General features: G+C 45.1%; 1 long non-coding RNA gene across 1 annotated transcript in view; it reads right to left on the bottom strand.

The window, feature by feature from the left end:
- Positions 1 to 12,588: 12,588 nt before the first annotated feature.
- Positions 12,589 to 24,637, bottom strand: part of LOC115949147 — a 63,922-nt gene continuing 51,873 nt past the window's right edge. Inside the window, exons 2-3 of the long non-coding RNA XR_004082763.1 lie at positions 16,788 to 16,844; positions 12,589 to 12,645 (exon numbers count right to left, since the gene is read on the bottom strand). This is a non-coding gene — a long non-coding RNA (uncharacterized LOC115949147). The remainder of the gene's footprint in view (positions 12,646 to 16,787; positions 16,845 to 24,637) is intronic.

The following is a 24,637-nucleotide window of genomic DNA, read 5'->3' as shown; positions in this document are numbered from 1 at the left end:
GGGCCCGGCACAGCGCGGCACGGAGGCCTCGCCCGGAGCCCGTTCTCATGGAATCAGGGAATGGCCTGGGCGGGAAACGAGCTGAAACATCATCTACTTCCAATGCCCCGTCGCTGACAGGCACATCTTCCGCTAGATCACGTTGCTTAGAGCTGCATTAAACCTGGCCTTAAACACTTCCATGGATGGGGCATGCACAACTGCTCTGGACAACCTGTTCCAGCGTCTCACCACCCTCACAGCAAAGAATTTTTTACTGATTTCTAATTGGAAACTATTCTCTCTCCGACTGACATCATTTCCCCTTGTCCTGTCACTACATAATCTTACAAGATATCTCTCTCCAGTAGGTTGCCTTCAGGTAATGGAAGGCCACAATTGGGTCACCCTAATGCCCTCTCTTTTCCAAGCTGAGCAGTCCCAATTCTTTTAGCCTTTTCTCAAAGGAAAGGTGCTCCATCCCACTCATTAACTTGGTGGCTTTCATTTGGACTCACTCCAACAGGTCCGTGTTCTTCCTGCGCTGTGGAGCCCAGACCCGGATGCAGGTGGGGTCTCACCAGGGCTGTTCTTCCCACAAGTACCTCAGTGCTGCTGTGCTGTGAAGAGCTGCCAGCAGGAGTATCACTGTGGCTGGTGCGCCATGTTCCTCCAGCACCCTGTTCCAAACGCTGGTGCGTCAGCAGTGGCTGTGGCTCCTTTTGTGCTGGACTCGGTGGGGCTTGGCTGAGGGACTGAAGATACCTGACAACTGGTCCATACCGGTGTGACAACTCTGCCAATGCTTGCTGGCCTGCCTGTGTGATGTGTCACTGCTGCAGGACAGTTTTAGTATCTCTTGGACCCACTGAAGTTACTGCAGCTGATTCACAGACCTGAGTGTAGATACTCTGCCTTTCTGGGGCTATTGTTTAAAACAGGTCATGTCCTGGGATGTTCTTCAGTGGCTCCAAGTCTGTTGACCAACTGTTCACCATTCCCTGGCTATGCCGGTGAAAAATATCTGTGCCTCTCTCTTCCCCTCTGCCCCAAGAAATCCTTTTTTTAGGTTTTTTTTTCAGTCTAAGAGGCATAAAATGAAATACCAACATATGCAGACTCAGAATTAAGGCCTGAGAGTTGTGAGCATCTAATGATTTTATATTTGCACCAAAAAAAAAAAAAAAAGAGGGGGTTTTGGTGGTTTTTTTGGTTTTTTTTTTTTTTGCATGACACACAATTATTGTTACATAACAGAAAACAAGATTTGCAGCATCCCAGATTTTCCTTTGAAATGAGCCTTCTGGCTTATCAACAGGCACATGATCTGAGGTCATTTAAGCTGGATCAGGAGTGAGAAGTTTCTCACATGCTTCCAGAGTGGAGAACAAGGAAGAGAGAACAATGGGATTTCATGGTACCTGATGTCAGAGAGTGAAGGTCCTGCTTCACTGTCCTTACAGCACTGTTTGTTGTATAGGAAAAGGGTGAACTTTGGAGTAGCATATACATCCTCTGTTCAATATCTTTGGTGTTTTCTTCCCACGGTATCTTGGGCTTGCATATGTTACACATGGATCTTTATCTTATGCAAAGTGCTGTTGTGTATTAGTCACGCATTACTATTCCACTTAGGTTTACACAGAATCAGATGCCCAACTAAACTGATTTGTTCAATTATCACACTTAGGTTTCTAGATTAGCTACAGCCATCAAAAATCTTCTGTAAGAAAACAACATAATCAAATAGAGATGGGAACTGGCCTGCGGCAGGTGTCACTTTTATTTATCTGAGTGTCCACTTAAACTCCAGAGCAACAACAATGTGGCAGCTAGATTGTACCTTTATACCAGGAAAAACCTGCAGGAAGATTGGATGGTTACTTTCAGCTGAAGAGTTTGAGACCAAATTTTCATTCCAGAAGGGATTGATAAATAAAAATTATTTATTTTGCCAAACACAAAATCAAGAGATTGAACCTCTGGGAAGGAACTAGATGCAACCTTCTGTCCTACTATGTGGCCTGATGCAACTAAAATTGAGAGTGAAGATTTTGGTCTCATGCAAGCAGTGTGGTAGAGGGATGTAGTTGCAGTTTGTATTGTGCAGATCTCTGAGCATTCTCAGATCAATAAAGCTTTTTTAAGCTTGGTGGCAGCATTTGTCCCCTTGCTGGGAATTCAGGGATAAATTCTGGTAAGACACTGAGCAGGGGCAGTCAGGGAATGAAACATGAATTGCTCTGCTGATTCTGCACCTGTGAAATGGCGCAGAAGGAAATGGTTTGGCTAGCATAAATTAAGGCAGCTCTGAGACTCATCTAACATACCTCAAGAATTCAGACTGCCAGCACAAAATTAGACAGTGTAAAAAGCTGGCTAAACTCTACATATCTTCCATAGCTTCTGAGAGTGACACAGCCAAGTGACATTGTCAGAGCTCTTCAATATTAGAAAGAAAATAACACTGTTTAAGTAATATGTTTTGAAAACACAACATGCACACCAGGGTATTTAATGTGTTAGCTAGTTTAGATGAACCTTTGGATATCTCGCAAGGAAAACAATCTTTTTATAATGAATCCCATCCAGCAGAAAGAGATCCAATTCAGACTAATTTCCTAGGCACCATCACAATGCTTAGGACAACATCACTAATTAGAATCTTTGGAAATCTCAGAGCAAGCATAAAGACTAATCTTTTATGACAAACTATCTCAGCTTGTTCACAGTGAAGACCTTTGATCTGTCTAGCTGAACTGGCCTAAGGGGGTTTGGCTTTTAGTTGCAAAGGAGAAAACTCACAGGCGGCCCAAGCGGGTACACTGATCCCAGTCTTCCTCTTTTAAACTTAGATCAATAGTTCTTTGTTCCAGTAGCCTCCCATCCACATAGGGAGTGTTCAGTGTGTATCAGTGGACATGTGCCCTGTTCAAAAGGGTGTCTTGCAGCCATGCACAAAATCAAGCATCATAGGACTGGGAGCATGCCATGTACAAGGTACTGGTCAGTACAACTAAGATGCTTCAGGCCCCTCACCTGTTACAGCAAAGTCACAGAATCTGAAGAGATGATTGAGTGAAAATTTGCAAGGACAAAATTTAATTTTTTCAGCATGAAGCAGCAGATTCAAGTTAATTGACTGGTGCTAATGGTTTTTACAAGACACTGGTAAAGGTCAAGATCATAATAGACATTTCAGCTCCTGAAGATTTATGTTATAGTTGTTCTTCTTAAGAGGGTGAGTCCTTATCTGTCAACAATACTGATGCTCTTCCATAGCTTCTTAATCCAGAAAGCTCAACCAAAAAGATTTCATTCTGAATTTGGCACAACAGAAAATTCAATCAAGCCATAGTTCATGCCTTGCCACCCTCTTTCTTGTAGGCTGCTGTGATGGCAGCCAGACACATGCTACAGACCTGACAGATTGCTCTGGTAGCCCTCTCTCTTCCAGACGTTTCATGAAGACCTTAGTTATTACCTCACTGACATGCAATTAGCTGTGCAACTCTCAAGGGACAAATATGCCAGCTTTCACAGCCTTATGGGAGGGGATACCTGATCACCTTACAGGAGGACAAGAAAATAATGTTCTGCCATGTAACCTTATTCACAGGATCCCCTTTTTAGGAAACAGAGTATGTGCATTCCATGGTGGTCTGTGTTTCCATCTGGGGACGCAGAATAAAGTGGTCATATAATGGAGAAGGTCTTCAGGATACGATCCTCCATAAAGGACTGCGACTACATCTAACCATGATCTTCCCCTGCAAGGGAAGATCAAGCCATTTCAACCGTCCTCTTTGCCAGTGGTTTCCCCCCACCCCATCTTTTTGTGGCTCTGCAGTGGGAGCCAGTATATGGGCTACGGTCGCTGAGGACTCAAGCAGCGAGCGCAGTTCGAGTCCAGGGCGGCGCAGAGCGCTGAGCGCCGCCACCGGCCCTCCCTCGAGTCCCCGCGGGGGCACGGACGTGTCCCTGCACAGGCTCCTGCGGGCAAGTGGCTGCGCCATGGCAGCAGCAGGAAACTTGCTGCTCCGCCCTAGAGCTGCACCTTTGCCTGCTTTCCCCCCTCCCCAGCGAGCAGAGGGCGCTCCGCCCTCAGAAGTGGGACCTCGGCACATTCCTGGGATGTAGCTAAACCACACGCACATATGCACACCCTAGGAGACAAAAAACCCGAGCTCAAAACTGCCCCGGGCCCGGTGCCCGCAGCGCCCAGCGGGATACACCCGCTCGCACCGCATTGTGCGCCGCAGCGCAGGAGCCACAATGAGAGCTGCCCTCTGGGGGGATGGGGGTGGGAGGTGGGGGGTGGAGACAGACACAGGCGGAGTCAGGGCTCAAATTCTTGAACCTTTCACATCCTTTCTGTAATTTGAAACATACTTGTTCCCATGCCAGAACATTTTTTTCTTTCTTTCTTTCTTTTTTTTTTTTTTTCATTTTTATTTTTTAAGTTCCTTCCTTGAGGCTGTGGAAATACATTCAGAGAAAAAAAAAGAGAGAAAGAAAGTAAGAAAAGAAACGAAGGGGAAAAGCAAGCCCACTACTTATCCGAGGCTCCAAAACAAAACAGAGAAACGTGAGAGGCCGGCCCTCCACAGGCACAACTGCTCGCGGGCTCAGATTTCCTTTCGGAGGCGTCATGGCTGCTGCAGTCACGGGTTTGGAACGCAGCTGGTCCTGCCTGCAATAAGGAGAAAAAAATGCCGGCTTTTCTGCAAACGGCATTTGTCTCCTTTCGCTTCACCAGTTCATTGTGCTCAGACGAAAGGAAGCCATTTGCAAAACGCTTGGGGCACTGGATCCCCGTCATCTTCAGTGTGTCATTCCCCCTCACCACTCCCAGCCCCTTCCATCCACCCTCCCAGCTGGCCTAGGAGGGAAGGGACACATGTATGCCCCTCTCGTCTGCACTTCAAGTCACATACCTATAAGCACTTCGGTTTATCTCAGACACTCCCCGTGATTAGTGTGGGGTATACACATACGACAGAGGAAAACTGGCTAAGATACTGTCTGAAACATTTTGCATGTCCCTAACCACCCAAAAGGCACAAAGCAACATGGAGTAGCACGGAGCACTCTCTTGCATCAGCTGGGCCTTACTGCCCACCCCTTTCCCCCTGGGCAAACCACAGCAGGTGATTGTGCTGGTGCAGCAGGTATTTTTGTTTGCTTTGTGTAAGGAAGTAACAATTACCAGTGACAATAAATGCCTCCTCTAGTCAGAAGTGACCTGAAGCTCTGGAGTTGCATACAAGCAGTTGCAGTGCAGCTGCCTTGCCACTGCTGGAGCAGGGCCACTAAACTGACAGAAGCACCTACCCCTCTTTCCTCCACTCAGGGAGTCACACCCTGATCTTTCGAACCAGAAAAACAAGGATGAGGAAAGAAGCTTTCATGTTTCACTGCCATTATCATAGGTCATAACTGTGTTAATGTGCTATCATGCTGTTGACATGTGTATGTTTATGGATGGGTGTGAACAACCCTTAAGAAGGCAGGTGATTTTCCAGGGGAGACTCAAGTGGGCACACGGACATCACCTGAAGCACCTGGATGAGTGCCTCACCAGGAGTCACCTCTGTACATGGGGGAGAAGCCATCCAGAGGGAAGGGCAGTCCATGTCCACAGGACACAGTCCTTACATGCTGTACTACTCTGTCACAGCCCCTGGTCTGCAGACATGAGGCCAGCTGAGGAACTTGGAGAGTATTTATGTGTTCCTCAGGTGTATAGCCAGAGAAGAAGGTACAGTACTCTCTAGAAGACAGAGAAGGGGCAGATTCATTTATTTTATTGGAAGGGACAGTGTGGCATTTCAGGGTTTCCCCATAGCCTTTCAGCCATGTGCCCCAGGGAGGACAGCAATTAGGTTATGCCCACTGGGGAACTCTCCTTCATCCAGCTCCTGGTACTACAAGACACCACACTGATACTGTGCAGATTGGCAGGAAACACCATGAAGCCCATGTGTGCTTAAATACTTCACATTACGCAGCAAATGCTGCTCTGGCTGCCTGAAACACTGCAGCATTTGGGCTCGCTCTCTCTCTCTCTGAGAAGATAAAGCATCCTCATAGTGTAGCTGTGTTTATCCTGAAACCCTCAAGACAGTCTTTGTCTCTGAGCTGGTCATTTGGAGCTCACAGCTTCTTTTGAATGTTGCCCTCACCTGGAAGCCATAGTGCTCAGGATATCCCTACCACCACTTTGTGTCCTTCCTTTGCTCTCAGCCTGGATTCCAGTTTTTCAGCAATACAGCTGTAGCTGAGTGTCTTGGTAATCACATTTCTGTCACTTTGGAAATAAGCCTTAGCTACAAACACAAATGCTCTGCTGATTTTTTCTTAGGCATCATGGATACTAAAGGGTTATTAGTGCTCTATTCAAGCCTATGTTAGCAGTCCCCACCCTTCTCTAGATTGTTATGCAAGCCCAGTTGGAGTTGCTATTAAATATGAAACAAGACCTCAGTTAAATATGTATTAAGTTACAGATTTCTAGGGTGTTACCAACTTTCTAGAGATACCACATGTGACTCACTGAACTAGATGACAGACTATGAAATAAGTTATTTCATCTGGTCATATTTATCAGAGCAGGTTTGTCCTGCCTTTTTTTACAGGGATCACTGTCTCATAGGTAGCAAGCGGGCGAAATTAAATCTGTTCTTACAGGTATTGCTTTCTGCAGTTCATTTTTACTGTATTCCAGTCCTACATACCTGATCATACCCTGGTTAGCTGACATGAAACAATTCAGTCCCCTCTGATGCAAAGATTTTGGAGGAAGACACCTAGATTTCTTTTGGTCATTGTTCAATGGACAAATTCTGTAGATAGGACTCCTATCCTAATCCAAATGGTGTGTTAAATTATGGAGAAAAATCAGCACTTGTCATTTTTCTAGAAAACAAAATGTCCTGGAGCATGCTTTTCCTCCCTGGTTGCTTCCCTGTACCCATCACAAGTCCCAGGCACCATCTGTGAACCTCTGCGAGAGCTCCTGCCCTAAAACAAACAGCATGCCAAAGGTAAGTGGGCCAGAGCCTTAGTCTGCAGCTTGTCACTGTTGGGGTGTTGGGCACCACTAAAAAGATAGTAAATCCTTCAAAAAAGTAGCTGAAAATCTCCTTACACAGGGAAATCTCTGTCAGATGCTAGCCAAGAGAGGCATCCTACCCATCTGGCTGTACTGCAGAAACAGGTGGCATTTAGGCCACAAGCCAAGGGCTCCTTAGCTGTTCAAACTGGGGACCTTTGTATCCTCAAGACTGAAGGAAAGTAATAGAAGCTCTTATCTTTCTTTGTCCCTGTATGAGATCCTAGTCTTAGGGCATGTGTTTGGGATAGACATGCCAATAGCTGCAGGCGGAAGAAACCTTCTGTTTTATAAATACCAGCTTCCACCCAACTGCCTTTTACATACTAGGCTGGTTTTTCATTGGTGAAGTGAGTTTGAAGAAGGGAATAGGACAGTAAGAAAATGCAGCCCACAGTCAGAGTCAGTGAAGACTAATATGACCTCAAAGAAAACAGTGAGACTCTCTGCTGACAGAACTTCGCAGGGCTTGAGAGGGGACAGGTTATAACAGTCTGGCTAGAGTCACAGAAGTGCCTGGAGATGGAGGGGTGCAAACTTGGGAGCATATGCTCCTCAATTACTTCAGCCTGTGCAAAGGAGTGTGCACAGCTTCATGAGGGGTGAATGCAGGGGACTGCTATAGTAGACTTGTCTTCTCTGCTAACCTCTAGAAACTGGTTCCTTTAGAAGAGATAAGAGCTTGTAGGCAGACTTGAAACGAGGACAGGAATCCTGAACTCAGCATGACTTCTAATTGCTTGTTCCAGACACAGCCTGTGACTCCATTCCAGGCTCTGGGAAGACCAAAGGACAATTTAGCCACACAGGAGGGATCCTCCTGCATCCTTGCATAACATAGAAGCAAGGTCCCTGGGTGACAGCATGGCCCAGGGTGGCAGGGATTCTTGACCCTTTAACACTGATTTGCAGTGAAACATTTTGGCTCATAAGTCTGTTTCTCCCTCTGATTTTATCTTCTCTTTTATAAAATGATGCAAATAAAGCTAAACTGCCTCATAGCTTGTAGATATCTGTACTATACTAAACAGCCCCCAAGGAGAGGGTAAAAAAGGGTAAAGGACTAATATGAGTCTTTGCAAGGACCTGCATTCATGCCAGGAAAAAGTTTGATCCACAGTCCTGCTCCAGATCAATTCCCCAGCCTTTTCCAGTCAACTGTGACTTTTGTTAGTGCCTGTCCTGGGGCTAGAAGAAGGCAAGGCCAACAGTTCAGTTTGCTTTGACAGGACTGAGCCCTGCTTGAAAACACTAGGAAACCTCCTGAGTCAGCAGCTCACTTGCTCCTACTCTTGGAATAGCTGAGATTCCCGGACACAGTAACTTGACTCTACTTCTGGCTCAGGGCAGCCACAAGCTGAAAGGCAAAAAAAAAATCCCTTCCTGGCCCATTAACGAGGCCTATTCTGGGTTCAGGAGAAACCAGTCTGACTGATGAACTCCCCTGGCTCAGGGGCTCTGGCTGGGGCTGGGAGAGTTATTCTTTCCTTATTCAGCAGACAGGAGGATGTTAATGGAGAGCATATGGGAGGGGAGGGAGTACTGTGGATATTGCTGGAGGACAGCCAGACTGCATCAAAGCCCCAAGAAGCCTATTCTCCATACAGGCAATGCTAAAACAGACCATGGAGAGATGAGAAATCCAGCTGTGATATGGGGGAGTTAGGAAAAAAGCTCTCTGCCTTCCCCAGCTTTTTTACTCCCACTCCTGATAGGACAATGGGGCAGTATTGTCCCATAGTGCTGTAGGCATGGTATTCATAGTGGAAGCCTTTCTGAGGAAGAGCACACTTCAGCCAGGCACCCTGTCCTGAGAGTCATGCTACTTCAGGGAAGCAAGAACTGTCTCTGTGCTTGCAAAGTGCCATATAATTTATGGGGCTATAGAAATGATGAATTACAACAGTCCTGCAGTATAGAGATGGAAAAGCCCTGTTAACTCCTCCAGCCCATCTCCCAGAGCTGATGCAGTACTGTTGCCTCTCACACATTTCCCGTGTTTGTCTGGACATGTTTAGAACAAGCAAGCAACTGAGGTTCATTTATTTTTCACTTCTTAATTCTACTTTAAAAATAACCCCCAATGTGATTAAGGTAGTGTGGATTACTCAGCCACTTGGACATGTCAAGAAGGATGGAACAGGGTTCATCAAAGGTATCCCACATCTGCCTTACCTTACAGATAAAATGGAGGACTGGCTATTGAAGACTTGGTCACAGTTTGAACTAAGAAACTTGCCATTAAGTAGGAGGGCAGCTAGAACCAACTCTGGTAAAAATTAGGTGTGTCCTTTTTGGCTCCTGACAATCTTAATGTAGCCCTGACCGAGGCAGATTTTGGGCATCCATGATGCTTGGCCTTGCATCATTCACCAGATCTTAATTAACTAAGGAGCCTAGCTTGTTTAGCCTAGTGAAGGGGTATATAATTGCAATCTATAAATAAATACTTCAGGGGATGAACACATGGGGAGGAGAAAAAAGCTATTTAAAGATAAAGGACAATGCTGGCACAAGAACAAATGGGTATGAAGTAGCCATTTAGGCTAGGGATTGTCAGGTTTCTAATGCTGAACACATTGATGCTCTGTGAAGGCCAATTAAAGGGTTTAGTAAGGCCAAAAGTCAAGCTGGTTTTAAGAAGCAGCTAAACACATTTAGTCAGCTGATTGTACAAAGTGGCTGGCTATGCAAGGAAAGGAGCTGGACTTGGGAAACCCAGAAGGAATGTCCTGAGGCATTTGGGGCTGTAGTAAGTACAGGATGACTTCTGGCTAACCAGCTGCAGGGCCCAGTAGGAGCAAGGTGGAAAAAACAGAAGACTAATAAAACCTGAGAAATTTCCAGTGCACCTTCATACTGCCTTCCAGTACCTGAAAGGGCCTCCAAGAGGAATGGAGGGGAACTTTTTACGAAGTAATGTAGTGACAGGACAAGCAGCAACAGTTTTAAAGTGCAAGAGGGTAGGTTTAGATTGCCTCCAAGGAATAAACTTTTTACAAAGAGAGTAGCGAGGCAAGGGAACAGGGTGCCCAGAGATGTGGATGCCCAACCCCTGGCAGAGTTCAAGGACAGGTTGGAACAACCTGGTCTAGTGGAAGGTGTCACTGCCCATAGCAGTGAAAAGCAAAATAAATTAATAAATTTATTAGTTAATAAAGAGGGGTTGGAATTAGATGATTTTTAAGGTGCCTTCCAACCCAAACCAATTCTATGATTCCATGATGATTCTATAAAGCATAGCAGGCAGATTATAAATTCAGGTAACACTGAAAACTGAAACTAAGCCCTCTCCAATGAGTAGGCTGGCTGGCTTGGTTCAGAGAAGTTTATGGGGACAGGAGGAGGTTTCGAACAACAGGCAGGAAAAAGTATCTGTGATTCGTTTGTGTGAAAACCTAGGCAAGAGAAAAGAAGAAAAATAATAATTATTAGTTTTCCTGTGAACAGTTGAGGCAGGGAAGCCCTTAAATTTCGTTTTACCATCCTCAGAGGCAAAAAGATCTCCTGAGCCAGAAAACCTTAAGCCATGAGAACATCTTGTCATGTTCTCCAATGAAGTAACAGCTCAGCCTGACCTCAGGCTGAGACCAATACATGGTCTGCATGCAATAATCCTTTTCTGTGAAGTCATTTGCCAAACAGACAGTGAGTGTCTTTCCCCATTGCTTTCCTGCAAAACAGAATATGAGAGACCTTGACCCTTGACTAATGCATGCTGGAGAGGCAGATGTCCAAATCTTAGCTGTCTTATCCAACTGGAAGCTATAACAATAAATAACATACTTCAGTTTACACCACCAGTGCAAACAAGATAATGGACCTTATACTAGAGAAAGATCTGTTGCAATATAGCATTTTGTTTCCTCCTGCTCCTGCTGAGAGTAGACAGACAGGCAGTGGAGAAGACACAGCTATACAACTGGCACAGACCTCTCGTACTGAGGGAGTTTTCCTGTGGGAATCTCCTGCCTGTTTGAGTTCTCTCTATGCTCTATAACCAGTGCAAAGCAAATTTAGCAGAGAGCAGAGAATCCATCTTAAAACGCCTTAGGGGGGACAGAGAATACGGTATAAATGGAACTGCAGCGATGTCTCTGCTAATTCTTGTAATCTGTCACCTAGCTGTGGCAGTGATAGGTACTTTAGAAACCCACAGATAGTCTGAGTATGATTTGATCACATTAGCAGTGGCCTATGCATCAAGAGATTCAGAGGTTTTATTCAGAAAGGCATTAAAATAAAGATGGTTGTGCTTTCAAATCTCTTTTGTCTGGAAAGAGGTTATCTCCTAAGGCTGGCTTTACTCCTGACATTTCTCATTCTTTGCTTTTCTTTACAGATCAGAAATAGAACATGAAATGCTTTTTCTTGCTATTTTCATCATTCTGCAGTCAGTCTCAGCATGAATCTGAGGCTATGAGGGTGGGAGGTGATGAGCTGAGTCAAGTCTGAAATATGGTTCCTTGCACTAGAAGGATATAGATGTGGTTTCTGTGTAAGTCACCAGTTCAGGTCTTCTTGGTACTGAAAGGTGAGGGCTGTTATGCTCTGTGAGAGCTGTTATGCTCTCTTGAATTGAGGTAGAGGGTTTCCATCCAATTACCAGCTAACTTTATGCAGTAGTCTAGGAAGCTGAGAACTGTGTGAATGAAAGCACCAACATGTTCACCGGGGAAGAGCACACAGGGGAAGTTTGTCCTGTCACTACTTGCATTTTCATGGCTGAATGAAGCTTTGATGTTTTTCATCCCTCATGTTTAAAGTTCTTGGCCTGGTAGCCCTCATCAAGTTGAATCAACTATAAAGATAGGAGAGAAGATGAAAAATTATTTTCCTTTGAGGGAGGGTTTTTATTTTAGATGCAAACCAACAGACTTTTTTTCCTTTGACCTCCAAAAACCAATGAGAATTTATTGGTCATTTTCACATTTTAAACTGACATTTTAATTTTCTTCACAAAAGCATTTCAAACATTGAGGACCTCAGTAAATCTCTAAAGCACATGGTGAAAAGTGTTCACACAGACCATAAAATTGTAACTCTGGATTTGTAGAATTTGTTCTTATGGTCAGTCATTGCAAGCTTTAAAGAATCTACCACTTCAGCCATCACGAAAAGGCAGTAAATCTGGATTATGCATTGAAAGTGCTTAGGGAGTCTGGGTATTTATACCAATGAAATGCCAAAATATTTTACTGACACGCTCCATTTTTTACATTCTTTTACTAGCAGTTAATTTTTTTATGTATACATATATTTTTTAATGCTGACAGTTAAATTTTGGCTATTATTAGTTTGCAACTGGTTAGGCCTTCTCTCCTCAAAACAGGAGTCCGAACAATTTCACATACATGGCACCTTGGGCAGAAGATAGTGGAAACCTTACAGATATGTGCATGACCTGGGCTGAATATAGTTAGAGCTATCTCTTTGGAAGCTCTCCAGATCTCATACACAGAATTCCTGGCTGTTTCCATAGCAGTGATTCACTGGGGTGCTGCTGCTAAAGAACCTCTGTCAGCCCCTGGTGTCTTCACACAGGACCAGAGCTGTGAAAACATGAAGGAGAAAGGAATGACTCAGTAGGGAATCTTTCTTCTGCATCAGAAGCACTTTAAACCACCAGAGAGATGCAGGCAGCTAGAAATATAAACTGGAGTGTCTGTGGGGTGTCCATCACATGATGCCATTAAGAGAGGTCCAAGTCAACCCTAGTACCCAAAGCAATGCAAGTCATGTTAACATAGCCCAGTTGGGCTCCTTAGCCTCTATTTTAAATGTATGCACTGCACACAGATACACTTGTTTCCTGACCCAAATTAGGTCTCTTACTAATTTTGGGCACCTCTGTATGATACTGCTTCGTGCTATACAGGCACTTTCTACTTTCCAGTAGAAAATATGCCAGGAGCACATTTTATTTACAACAGGAAATCACTAAGAAAAGGCCCTATTCATTTTGGATTGACAATGAAATCACACAAAACTGGTGCATAAAAGATTTAATTATACATAACTAACTCAGACCAAGCTCACTAAGGCTAAAGGAAGAGTGGAAACATGCTCATGGAGTCCAGATCCAGCCTCAGCCACTTGGTGACCCCACACTAGAAAAATGGTATGGAATTTCTGATGCTGTTTTTCAACAGTTCACAGTGTTTCAATCCTGAGTGCCAGGGCTGGAATACCTTCACTTGGGTCTCCCCTCACCCTGCCCACAACCCAGGATCCCATTTCAGGCCCTAACCAGCAACATCACAGGACACTGGTCTCCAGCTTCCATGGGGGAGCTGACATGGCAGCCCAGCCTCGAACTGCCCCCATTCCCAGGGAGGTGCCAAATGCCCAGGGCTGGGACTGCCTTGGTGCCCTTGGCTGGGGTAGTGGGGTGAGCCTGGGCTGGCAGGCTCTGCCCTGCTGCCCTGTGGCTTTCCCTGAAGCTCCCTACACCCCATCCCCAGGGGGCCACCAGCCCTTGCCGTCCCTTGGTGCTGATTCCTCTATGCTCAGTAGCTGCTGCCAGGCTCTTTCCTACAGGTCAGGATGTTAAGAAGAAAGGTCAAACTCCAAAGATAATCAGTTAATGCTGCAAAGCAGAACCAAACTAATGATCATAACCACGGTCCCCTCCTCCTCCTCACAGCCTAGACTACATACTTAAAGGCATAATTGAATATAAAACATATACTTTAATTCCTGGCAGAAAGAGAAACTGCTTTTGGATTTGAAAGCCCAACTACCCTCTTACCCCACGGGGAAGGTTTGGTTTTACTGTATTGTCTATTCTCTCTTCTAAACAGCTCTCACTTCCCACTTTGAGTCCTTCTGGCAGTATTGATATGCTTCTTTCTTGCTATGAAAAGAATACCATGAACCTGTCATCCTTCAAACTGTTTCTCAGCTCACTTCTGCTGTGGTGTCTCTGTGAGTTAGGTATGAACTCTAATAATTTAAAGATAGTTAATCCACTATGGTTTGTTGAACTTCATAAATATTTACAAATATTTGGCAGAGCAAGTGAGAAAAACTCAAACAAATTACATTCCTAGCTTTGCATCCTTCTCCAAGTATAATATGGTAGTTATGGATGACTTTACTACAAACCCCAGGGAAAAGTCTAGGTATCAAGCAGTTTTAGAAAAAAAAACCCAGAAATTCAGAGATTCGAAAACATTAGAAAAGTCAAGTTCTGCCAGATTATGGCAGTAGAGGCCATGCAGTGAACCCTTCCTTGCTCTTTGTCCTTGATTGCTCCCTCAAGTCCAAGATGCTGAAATGAATCAGCAGATCAAATGGCAGATCATGACGGAGGCCCTTTTTTCCAGGCAGAGGAGGCCCAGGCAAAGCTGGCCAGGTTTAAAGGGAGGCTTCAGATTTGCCCTGAAGATCTTTCAGTACAGTGCTGGGTCTTGCCATTCAAAAGCCAGAGGGACATTATGTCTACTTAATGTTATATTTAAAAGCAGATGCAGATGGAAGACAACTGTGTTCAAGACCTGCAGTATAACACAAATGTTTGAATCATGTGCTGCTGACCCTGATGACAAGAAGTCTGCTCTGGCAACAAGAAAGCCACTAATTCTTAGGTGCTGTAGTAAAATCAACATCAACAGGCTCATGCTGTGGGAAGACAGCCTTGTGTCGTATCTCAGGGCACTCTGTGGGGCATTAAAAAATCCATACTGTAGCAATGGTATGGAACATAAGGGTGCTTGTAAGGGATCTTTCTTTATTTTCAGGCCATAGCCATACAATTTGAGCCAATACAGATGGCACATATAGCCATGTGGAAGATTTCATTCTTTCCAGCTGGTCCTCATTACCATTTGCTTTCAGTAATTTCAAGGAATACTGTAGCTGCCATTTCCAAGTCTCTGTCAGACTTTCTTCCAGAGAGAGGGATTCAGGCAGCTTTAGTTGTTCCATTTTTTTTTTTTTTTCACAAAGAAATCAGACTTCTTCTCATACAGTGTAATAAGGGCACTATGTCCCCAGGAGGGACTATCCTCGTTTCCTGGCTCAACACTGGGGGTAGGTAACTTACAGAAATCTGCAATCTGCGACTACTGTTGCACTCTGGATCTGGCACTCTTAGGAGAAGGTTTGGAAATGAATTGCCTGTTTACAAAGGAAGCCCAGTGTAGTCAGAACTGGCTTGTTCTCTAAAGAGTACAGAAGGACTCCCAGAGCACTACTAAAATAATAGGAAGAGTAACAGAGATTGCTACAGGAATGAGTAATAGGTGTGCAAAAAGCCCAAAGGAGGCACTCATTTTGTCAGATGCACAGAGGTAGCTGTCACCTCCTCCCAACAGCCACTCAGGGAGTGGATGACGAGCAATGCACAGACAGCCATCTTGTTTCTAGTCAGACTCAAAAATCCTTGTTTGCAAAGTAGGAAGGAACAAAGATGTGTTGAGCAAAAGATTTAATTTCTATGGGGAAATCAACAGACAATGGGAAGCAACATAAAAAGCACATACATGAAAGACTGTTATTTAAAACCAGTTGACATAGTCATTTTCAGTGGAATCTGGCTGGCTGTAGCCAGTATTTAATTCAAAAATTCTTCAGGAATGAAGGTCTTTTGCAGGCCAGCTTTATTTGGCTGGGGTTGGGTTTTGCTTTTTCCCACATCCCGCCTGCTGAAGTTAGAGGTTGATGGCAGGGAGCCCGATTCCTCTGCCTCTTCCTGTGCCGGACACAGCCAGCCAGCATCACCTCTTTGTTAAATTATCTGCTAGAACTGCTGTATTCAAGAAAGGCTGGTGTGAGGCAGGGAAGGAACAGGATCACCTGATCTCCTTCCTGAGAACAGAGCAAACATTATCCTAAGGACAATCCATAAGGAGTCAAAGAAGTTAAAGAAACCACATACAGTGGGCTACGTATGATCCCATGGTAGTAAAGGCTTTCCTGTTTGATAACCCATAAGCCATTAAGAAGTGTCTTCTCTTTGTAAAAAAAGAGGCTTTCTTGCACAGCAGACAACAGCAGCAAAACACTTGCTTCTAGAACTACACATGGAAAGTGAAAATAATGACAATTCTAAAGAACCTTTTTGAAGCGCTGACCCAAAAAAATTACATAATAATTTTCTGTCCCATAAGAAAAGTACAGTTGAACTAAGGGCACTAACAAACTCTGCCTTTAAAAATGAGGAACACAAAAATTAGTCCTGCTCAAATGTTCAGCAACCCATAGCAGGTAGAAAATACACAGCAGGCTGGTGTGGTTGAGCTACTCCTATGCAAAGCCCCTAACATGAAAACAGTAAGGTAACCAACCCAAAGCCATCCTTAAATCAATAATACACTCCACTACAGTCCTCTCTCTTGTACACCTCACTTGCTTTCATTCTGTCTCCTGGGATTCCTGTCATCCTGGGATGTTCAGCCCAGGTCTGCTAAAACTGAGGTATTGTCTCTTGTTGACTCTGGCAGGCAAGGGGGCAGGCAGCAGCTGATATGGCAACTCCAGATGTGCTTTTTCTATTCTTTGAAACTGTTCATCAGAAAAACAAAAAGCTCTCAGTTGCCATGGAGACAGTATCTCTGGCACTGATGTACGCAGTGGGCGGCAGCAGCTTCCCGGCTGTAGAGACACCCAAGAGCTGGTGCTTGAGCAAGCCACTCACTGCTGAGCATGCTCTGGAGCAGAGGGCTCAAGCCTGATGGCAGGTAGGACTTACCTGAGGTGGCCAAGAGAATGAGAAAGTGGAGGATCTAAGAATTTGTGGATTTTGCATCTGAAAAAAAAGTCAAAATGATGTTAAAGTGAATTTGGAGTCAAGGAGATGCTGTACAAATCCCTGAGAGGCAGTATACAGAGAAAGCTGGTAGCCTCTTTTGAGATGAAAACATTTCCAGAGATTTGAATTATTGTGTTTATAGAGATAATACTAGGAACAGTGGAGAAAATAAGCAAGATCTTTTTGCAGATGGAGATTTTTTTCCAGGAAAGCAGTGAAAGCTCTATCTTTTGAATCACTTAGAACTTATATCTGCACACAGTAAAGGAAATGATCCTCTGTTGGTTCCCAGGAGACACACAAAATGAGACCAATTAGGATTTCTCCAGCTATAAATACAAGGACTGTGCAAAGACATACTTTACCCTTATTATGTTTGAAAGTGAAAATGAATAGTGTGTTCCCCAGCTGAATTAAAATCAGGGCTTGCATTATGTAAAAAAACAGAGAAGATGATCTGTTCTGTCCTTAACATCTCTGAAAACATGACCAAAACTGATCAACTGGGAATACCTGTTATGGAGGCCAGTCTTAACAGTGTCCAGTTGATGATATCTCAGAGGACAGTGAGAATAGCAGATAATCCATCTGGTCATAAGTACATCGCATTCTACAGGGAAAGAAATTTCACTGAACCAGGGATGTAATCTCAAAAATATGAAACTTCTACCTCTTGTGTATACTGTATTTACTATATCTGATTACCACTCTTTTCCCAGGCAGATGCTGCTAGTGATCAGAAATTATCCAGACTACTTTACAGCCCAGATATTATAAATGGGCCACTTTCATTTCTGGTGTAAAATGGTACATCCTAACTGAACTCAAAGAAATTACTTGAATTATAACATTATTCTGTTTGGCTCTGAAGTGGGCAGTAGGACAAGGATCCACAAAATGTACAGAGTAACCTCGCTAATAAAGATTAGGCCATGGGATTGCTGGAAGAATTGAGTTCTGGGTTGTCCCATGACACAGAAATAGATGTGATCTGCTGGATGTGCTCACAAGAACACTGGAAAAGGTCTGGAGTTCTGCCCACTCTCATCTACATTTTTCTTCCCAAACCAGTTTTGCTTCATTACTGTTCAAGAAACTGAGAAGGGCTGCTGATAGGAAGAAGCCCTATTAGCAGAGACACCCTCCTGGAGGTGCTAAGGAATAGACATTAGGCTGCTGTCTAAATCATGCAGCAGTCCAGCTGGCCAGGGCTTATTCCTCCTGACATCTGCTTTCTGAGGTACTGCCATCCATATTAGATTCTGTCAAAAACCATTTTGCCACCAAGCTGAGGAGCTTCCTGGGACGTGTGTCGCTGCAGGGGGCCCACCATGTATCATCCTTTGTCCTGGAGAGATGACATCCTCCCTAGCAGCCAGGCCTGGTGGGGGTTATAATGCCTTTGTCCAGAAGCACTGGAGATCATTCCCCCATGGAGATACTCAGCATTTGGGTGGCTGAAATTGAACAAATCAGTAATTTACCAGAATTAGAGTTAGAAATGCAGATACTCAGGATGTTTGCTCTGAAGCAATCTAAGTCAGCAGAGTGTTCCCATCAGGGCTCAGACACAGAGGTGTCTGAGTGGATGATACCTTTTTAGATCAGTCCAAGGGAAATATATGCTACAGAATGGGGCATGAAAGTTCAGCCGGTGGTAAGGAGTGACCCCACAAACCAGTGCTGTCTTGGGCACATGATACAGCCAGAAGACTCATCTGGTTTTCAAAACTGAAATTCTTTTTCTGGACCTAAAATAATGCATGGCTGTATTGGAGAACCATGTGTTAATTGGTATTTCAATTTGACCAATTTAATTTCGTTTCCTAAATTTTCCGTATCATAGATGGTTGGATGCAGCATCCTGCTACTTCAAATGTTGCACAGCATTGCTATGCTCTCTTAAATAACTTCCTTCTTCCTTGCCAGAAATAGCTACGTTTCAATGGTAAGCAAAGAGATCTTAACATTTATAGTTTCTAGAGCTTCTAGTTGGGATTGCTGAAATGTATAAACATAAACCTTTTTTGATTTTGCTTTCTGGACAAGCTGATGTTAATAGGGAGGAGCATCCAGTATGGTCAGTTTAGCCAGTTCACCAGAACCTGTCAGATAAAGGACATTTCTGCCCAACTCCTCTCTCCTCTATGCTTTCTGCTGATCTCTGTGTTTAGATGACCTGGAAGACACTACCCTGGAGCCTGAGGAAGACAGGATTCTTCACTAGTGCTGTTGTAAGCTGTGTTTTAGGCTCTGTGACAGAATATTGAGTTGGTTTAGACTTTGAGCAAGCCGATGGTGTTCCCCTTTCTTAGGAGTCAGCCCACTCAATAACAATGGAGGCTGAGGGAGCAGTCAGAATCTGGCAGGGTGACCGGGAGGGTATTGCTGCTGGCAGGAGTGTCTGAAGCAGTGAATGTGCCCAGCATGCCAGTGAGCTGTGTTCACTCATCCAAGGGCTGATTTAGCTCAGAGGTGGTTCATGAGACCTTGGCCCCTCTCCAGCTCTAGCCTTTCCCCTTCTCTCAGGACTAATAGCATGGGTTAAAAGCAGAAGGACTGAAGAAAGCACAGCCTTACTTAACCACACATGGAAATAAAGAAATGTCTACAGCAATATGGAGAATTAAGGGAGAGGAGATAAAAGGAAGTAGGGAGATAGAAGAGGGAGGGAAGGAGAGGATGGCAGGGGATCTTTTCCAGCCCTGCTTACAAGGTGCGGGATAATTCATGGCCCTTGTTTACACTGCTCCAGACCACATCACAGACATTCCTGGTTAATGGCTTCCATCTGGAGCAGCCATGTGCTGCCCAGCCTCCCCCTCACCATGCTGCCAGCAGAGGAGTGTCTCCCTCCAGACATTCTAACCCAACTACCTCTCAGACTGCCATCACTGAGGGGATTGCAGGGGCATGCATGGTCTGCCCCTGAGACATTACTGTCACGTTTCCATGACCCAAGATAAGGGGGCTGGGATACACCTCAGACAGCTGAAAGACCCGTGAAGGAGGGGCCCACAGGATGTGCTGGAAATGCAATGCAGGGACACCCAGCCATTCTGCACAAGCTCAGCCTAAGTCCAGCAGGGATTATTAGCTCTGGCTCAGCATCAACCCTGCTGGACCTGGGCTGCTTCCCAACAGGACCGCTCAAGTGTCTCCACATTGCACCTCCCAGCACTCTGGATTTGGGAGGGTTTATTAGCTTGGGCACAGTGCCAGACATGAGCTGCCTTTCTGCATCTCCATAGTGCTTGAAGTGAGTTTCGCTGTGCTCAGAGCACAGTGGAAAGACACCTGCTTGGCTCTAAGGGAGTCCAGCTCTGGTCAGGTGGGTACTAAGCCAGCCCTGGTGAATCCAGCAGGATTTGTGTGAATTCTCTCATGTGTCTTTGCACCATGGTTCCCAGCCCTCACAGCCTCAGCAGCAGGGTCCTGAAACAACCCCACTGGTTCTACCTGGGCCAGGTTTATCAGGTTGGGATCTACGTTTGGCAGAAGTGGCAAAGCTGCTCAGAGATCTGAACCAGATCTGGAAGCAGCAAGGCCACACTGCAGCACAAAGCCTCCCTTTCTGAGTCCTACCAGACCTGGTGTGGCTCAACTTTCTCTGCGTCTGCAGCAAAGACTGAAGTGCAGAGGCAGAACTGTGTGTGGGCTTCACGACCAGGACAGAGAGGATGGTGGAAGTCAAAGGTGCACAGTGGAACTGGAATGGCCAAAGGAGACAGTAGCAGAATCTGCTGCAGATCTCAGTGAGCTGCATTCAGAGGATCCAGCCTTCAGCTGACCCACAAGACAGCAAATGCAGCCTGCAAACTGATTTAGGGCTATCATGCCATGCAGAATATTCAGTGAAGTTGGAATCAAACTGAGGTTATCACAGCAGTTAAAAGTTAATTTATTTATTGAGTGTCCTACAAGGTCTTGGAGGTGTGATCATGAGTTAAAGGGAGAGACATGGGAAGATCAGTTTCTCACTCTGCTCTCTTTGTTTGTGTCATGCTCCATCTCAAACTCTTTCTCTCAGCTAAGCAATACATTCCCAGCATCTGTCGAGTTTGATCTGCTCTAAGCTCAAATGAGAGGCAAAAGAGGAGCTGAGATGGGAATGAAACAGAATCCCAGTCTGTGACGAGGCACTGAGACTCCTCACTGCGCCCCATGCGAGTTGCCCTGTCATAAATCATCATTTGTCAAATTCAATAAGCATCCTTAACACAAAAATGATGCTATCTCCTGGGAGCCTCAAGTGCCTGAAATTTTGCACAGATGTGGAGATACAAAAATATAAGGGAAGAGGGAAGGATGGGGGGAGGAGGAAGGAGGGCAGATTTTGCATGGCAGAAAGGGTGTTCTCTACCCTCTGCTCCATTCCCATCCTGTTGCCCTCCACCCCACTGCCACACATGCAGCCATGTACGCTGTCTTCCTGGGAACACTGCAGACCCAGCTCCTGCATACACATCTTTTGCATACTCTAAAAGGAGAAAGCAGGCTGTATATGTAATTTGGAAAATCCATCTACTTCGGGGGTCACAAGCCTACCACAAAAAGCTTCCCTGCTAGCCCAGAGACATGGATGGCCGGAGGCCCCTGGGGGACAGCATCCTGCTTTGGACAGAAGAGGTCATGGGGCACTTTCATTAGAAATCATGCTGCTGCCATTTCCACTCCCTGCCAGCAACATGAGAGCTGTAGCTTCAGTTAGACACCCCATCCCTTATTGTGCAACAACAGGAGGCTGGAGAATAGGGCCACTTCGGGGGGTTCAGCTGTGAAATCTCACTCCTCAGTGGAATGTGCTGCACTCTGGCCAGAGCAGGGACCAGCACTGTTGTAAGGAAAGGCTGAGTGCAGGCTGCTGTGACCACTGAAGCTTGAAAGCAGGCTCCATTTATGCACATACAGGTTGTATTGCACTGTACATTATCTATGCTTAAAATGCCACATATAAAAACGAATATATGCAAGCACCCACAACAGCCATTCTGTCTCCCCCTCAGGACTACATTGCCAGTCTCCAAAATACAAAGAGAGAGTCTCTGAAGCTGCATGAGCTGAAGTAACAGACAGAGGTGACAGATCAGCATCCTCTGCAGATCAGGCAACCATGGGACACAGATCATGACATACTGTCATGACCAGCGGAAGCTTAGTCCAGCTGCTCAAAATGCATCCCAGACAGGATCCTGCTTATGTGACACCCACCATCATGACTGACATCTGGGCTAGGGAGGACAAAGCAAGCTCAAACAGCCACACTCTGGGGCTTCTGCAAATGAGATTTGGGCACAGGGAGACAGTGCAGTGCTCCTTGGTCCGATGGCACGCTCACAGGCCGGCCAAACTGCACAGCTATCTTTGCACTTGCTCACACACCCTTGTTGTCAATGAACCATTCAGGTCACTGCAGACAAATCTCTAACCACCTATCACCATTTATCCTTCTAAGACGTGTGCTATAGAGCAGCGATTTTAGAAATAGTGTGAAGTTTTCTGAAAGCTTTTCCAGAGGGTATTTTGAATGCCTCTAGTTGCTGAGCCACACAGATACTCTGGTACCAGAAACAAATTGCTGAAGTAGCAGAGGGAAAATATAAAACCAAATTAAAATTCCAAATAAATATGAAAAATACCTTCAGTAGATAAATATGCCTTGACTTTGAAGGTCAGAGTATTGATCCATCTGAAGGCTAGAAGCAAGTATTTTGTGCTGCACTTGTGATCCTCCAGTTGCAGTTATTATTATTATTGGCATTGTTGTTGCAGTAGCAGCACCTCAAGGACCTATTCAGGATCCAGATGCCATTACAAAAGGGACACTGAATTCAAATGAAGAGATTTGTGATGAACAGTCTGATTCAAAACAAAACTAAACTCTACATGACAAAGCAAACACAGCAAATCTTTGTGAATCAGGCTCAGTGCCACTGCAGCCAGACTGCTCCCAGCACCCAAGCCAGGATGCTAGAGGAGCTGTAGGGTCTCTGTACTGTACCACAGTCCCTTCTGGGACTGGAGTGTTGATACACCCAGGGATTAAGCCCATAGAGTAAGCAGCACATAAATCACAGATCTGTGCACTTGAACTGCCTTTGGGGATGCTCCTCTTTTCCATCAAAAAGTTCTGCACGAGGAAAAAGAGAGGAACAATGACATTTGGAACAAGGACCAGCCTTCTGATGCCACCACAGCTCTGACAATACTCCTGATGCCAGGTGGTCCCCAGCAAAGAGCCACTTCAGCCACAGGCAGGTGGAAGGTCCGTGCCTGGGCACTCAGTGCAGGCATGCACAGATGGAGGGGTGTGCCCTGGGCCATAGCTCAGGCAGGCACAGACGAGAGGCCCCGTGCAGCCTCTGCAGGCGTGGAAGGTGCGGCGTGCCTGGCTGGGTGCTGCCCCCGCCATGCGTGTGCTCAACACACTCACGCTGCACGGAGCTGCCCTCTGCCCTGGCAGCTGCAGAATGGCACCTGCAGCCAAAGGCAAACACATTTCTGCCCAGAAATGCAAGAGGACTCATTTTAACCTAGTGCACATGAAGAGGAGGAAAAGGGAGGTGCAGAGAGATGGGTTGCAGCAGAAGCAGCAGGAACTCCTGGGAATGGGGTATTTGTTGAGGCTGATCACATATCTCCAACAGCCGTGGGTTAACCTGAGTTAACCCAAGGAAAGCTAGCTTGGGTGTGCCTCTGTGTTCTGCAAATACACTCCACAAATCCAGTTAGAAGAGTATGCCCAGAGAAACCTCCTAAAAGACAGACTATGCTATTATATAGGTCAGTTATTTCAGACATGGAAATTATTAGCCGAAACTGGGTGAAACTAATCTTAAAGAATAAATCTAATCAACTCTTTCCCCCACCATAATTCCTTGAAAATAGCTTTCCAACAAGATAAAGCTGTCTTTTTTCTTTTTTTTTTTTACACCTGCAGGGAGATACCAAACTCAATGACTGCTGGTGTTACAGGTCTGAATCTTGCCTAACTTAACTCTTAAGCCAAGTAAATTCTGTTTGGTGAAAGAAGTAAATATTTTTCTTTAGACTACCTTTCAAGGAAAGAAAGCCTACATGAGCGTGCTGCCTACACACCTCTCTCCTTGTTATCCTTTTAACACTGTGATTAGTTGCAGTCCAATTCACAGAACCCTGAGGCAAGTAAATCCCAGGAAAAACCTCATGCAATAAGTTTCAAGAAAATGAATGGCTGGATCAAGTACTGCAACCCAAATTTGTGTCTCCAGAGAGTTCTGGAAGAGGGGCAAAATCTAACTGCAGCATACTCTGTTAGCAGCCAGCTGACCAGTGAGCCTGTACTGGTGCCCAGTAGGAACACAGGCTACTCGTGTATGTGCAGTCTCCTACCCAAGTGGGGTGTTGTAAAGATGTAGAGATTACATGGGCTACTGTACAAACTAGGGAGTTGTAGGCAATGAGTCAACAGGAGATGAAGCATCATTCATTTACAGAAGATTCCATCAGCGACACCCATTCAAAGCTGTTTGAAGGTCTGCACTGACAGAGCAGTCTAATAAAGACTAATTGATAAATTACAGAGTGTCTGTAACTCTGATATCAATGCAGGAGGGGAAAGGAAAAGATATATGTAAATATTTTTCACACATGGTTCCACAATTAATGAACACAATAGTCACACCATACATATACCCATATATCTCTGTTCATATCCTTCATTTCTCCTAAGCCCCTAGGGTACCCATAGCAAAAGTTCACAAACACAAAGCAAAGGTCATGATGCTGACAAGATATCTTTATTGCTAGAC

This window comes from Geospiza fortis, unplaced genomic scaffold (genome assembly GCF_000277835.1).
Source record: "Geospiza fortis unplaced genomic scaffold, GeoFor_1.0 scaffold54, whole genome shotgun sequence".
NCBI lineage: Eukaryota > Metazoa > Chordata > Aves > Passeriformes > Thraupidae > Geospiza > Geospiza fortis.
Note: the sequence above shows the minus strand (reverse complement) of the source record. Positions and strands in the feature narration are given on the sequence as shown.